We start from the raw sequence: 2,380 nt of genomic DNA on the forward strand, positions 1-2,380 counted from the left end.
AAAAAACCAGGAAAAAGCTGTGAAGGCCGGAATTCATCAAGTTTCATCTTTCTCCCACCAAACTTAGTAATTTTTATGTTTCTTTGTATGATTTGTTGTTTGGCTACCATGTCTATGTGGAGCTAAACTTCACGTTCTAGGGTTGTGGTTCTTTCATGACTATTGTTATTCGGATATTGATTTTGACTTCTTGATTTATCATATTAGTTTATTTATTCAATCTTGCGCTTAATTATTTAATTGCTTGATCACCAATTGAATATTATCTACGAATCTAGAATTGAACTCGAAAGTGGGAATTCTATATTGCATATAGGATTGAGTAGGGCAAGTTCTTGAACTCGGGCATCGGGGAACGGATTCGTGGTTAGGATAGACATATACCTAATTGCCTTGCTTGGTTGATTTACAGGAATTATAAATGCGTTCTTGTTGATTCTAACTCCATAGACATATAGGCGTTAGGTTAGCTTGAATAGGCGAGTAAGAACTCGACAGATTCTTATGAGCAATATTAACCCTGTCAACCAATAAGCTAGATAAATTAGTCGGTCAATTCAATTGAAGAATACAATAGGATTGTTAGATAGACCATAACCCTAGATCGTTTTCATTACATTGAAATCATTAAAATCTGCTCTTCCTCTGTTCAAAGTTTATTATTTATATTTTTCTTATTTAATTAGTTAGAATAAAATATTTTTAGATTTAATTCTTATTTAGATAATTAAGATAGGCTAATTTAGTTAATAGCTAATCATAAGTCCTCGTGGGTTCGACATCCGACTTTGAGTCACTTTATTACTTGACGACCGCGTATACTTGCGTGAGTGTGTTTGGTCGCAACAATAGTTCACATATTCAATGTTACTTGCAGGGTATCAGGAGACCTTGGAGAGGAGTTCTTATGTTTGGTCCTCCTGGCACAGGGAAAACACTCTTGGCCAAAGCTGTTGCTACAGAGTGTGGGACAACATTTCTGAATGTTTCTTGTTCTTCGTTGTGTGCAAAATGGTACGGTGAGAGTGAACGATTGGTACGGTGCTTGTTTGATCTTGCCCGTGCTCCAAGTACAATTTTCATTGATGAGATTGATTCTCTTTGCAGTGCCAGAGGGTAAGCAATCTGTTCTTTCTAAAGTGATTTCATATACATGTGACAGCTGAGGATATTTCTCATTGTCTTGCTGTCGTGTAAGGTTTGTTTTCGTCACCATATGTGATAAAACTTCTAGGCATAGATGTGTGTTTCGGGTCTACCATATGTGATAAAACTTCTCATTGTGACTTCTAGAAACTAGATTTCAATCATCTAATAGGACTTGATTGGTGATGTACCGTATAGTATTAATTTCATGACCAGTTTGATTTTGTTTTTTTACCGAGTAAATATGTGACGCGCCTTTACTTGTCCAAAGCTTTGCATAGGAACTTCAGAGAGAAGAGAAGGTTAAAACAAATTTGAAACCCTAGAAGAATACCTAGCAGGAAGGAAATTAGAGGCTGTATGTTTTATCAAAACTGAATCATACTTTAGTTTCACTGGAGCAGCTTAGTCTGCGCTGAACTGATAATGCCATCCATATGCATGTATATGTTTTTCGACCACAGAGATTTTTATCAAGCTAACAATTAATGCGTCTGAGCAGTGCAATTGGAGGTCGCCGTGACTTTAAACTGATATTTGCTAGATCATATCTATAGCATGTTAGTTATTATCTTATCAGGTCACAAATTAATGTTTTATCAAAAAGATTTATGATATTTATATTATAAGTAGCTTGATTATTGTGAAATAATTTTTATAACATCGATGCATAAACCTTAAACTCTAAATATTTCGTCCTGCTCCTCTTTTCTTCACCTACCTCTTGTGTTTGCATACATCTCGCACTAACATTTATGCATGTGCTCAACAATCAACATTAATTTGAGCATAATTAAGTTATTGCCTGTGTTAAACTTATAATTTCTTAGTTCTAATTCTAGTGGTAAGACTTCACCAACTCTGAACCTGTTTCTTAGGGCTTCTGGAGAGCATGAAGTATCCCGAAGAGTGAAGTCTGAACTTCTAGTTCAGATAGATCGGTTAAACAACTCCACTAATAATACTGCAGGCAAACCGGTGACAGTTTTGACAGCAACAAATTTCCCCTGGGCTCTTGATGAGGCACTAAGGTTAAATTTACTCCTTAACTTCCTAGTCAATATTTGCTTTTGTAACTCTGATTTGTGTTCTGTTCCATTTCTGAATCTTGTCTAATTGGTGATTTACTGTACTACTGTAGGAGGTGGCTAGAAAAACGGATTTACATCCCGCTTCCTGATTTTAAGAGCCGTAAGGAGCTGATAAAGATAAACTTAAAATCAATCATGGTAAG

At 35.7% G+C, this 2,380-nt stretch overlaps 1 long non-coding RNA gene across 1 annotated transcript; it reads left to right on the forward strand.

The window, feature by feature from the left end:
- The first annotated feature begins 874 nt into the window (after positions 1 to 874).
- On the forward strand, positions 875 to 2,072 carry LOC142178529 (uncharacterized). The gene is made up of 3 exons (XR_012706712.1): positions 875 to 1,014; positions 1,108 to 1,198; positions 2,025 to 2,072. It is a non-coding gene; the product is annotated as an uncharacterized LOC142178529 (long non-coding RNA).
- The last annotated feature ends 308 nt before the right edge of the window (positions 2,073 to 2,380 follow it).

This window comes from Nicotiana tabacum, chromosome 24, assembly GCF_000715075.1.
Source record: "Nicotiana tabacum cultivar K326 chromosome 24, ASM71507v2, whole genome shotgun sequence".
Classification (NCBI taxonomy): Eukaryota; Viridiplantae; Streptophyta; class Magnoliopsida; order Solanales; family Solanaceae; genus Nicotiana; species Nicotiana tabacum.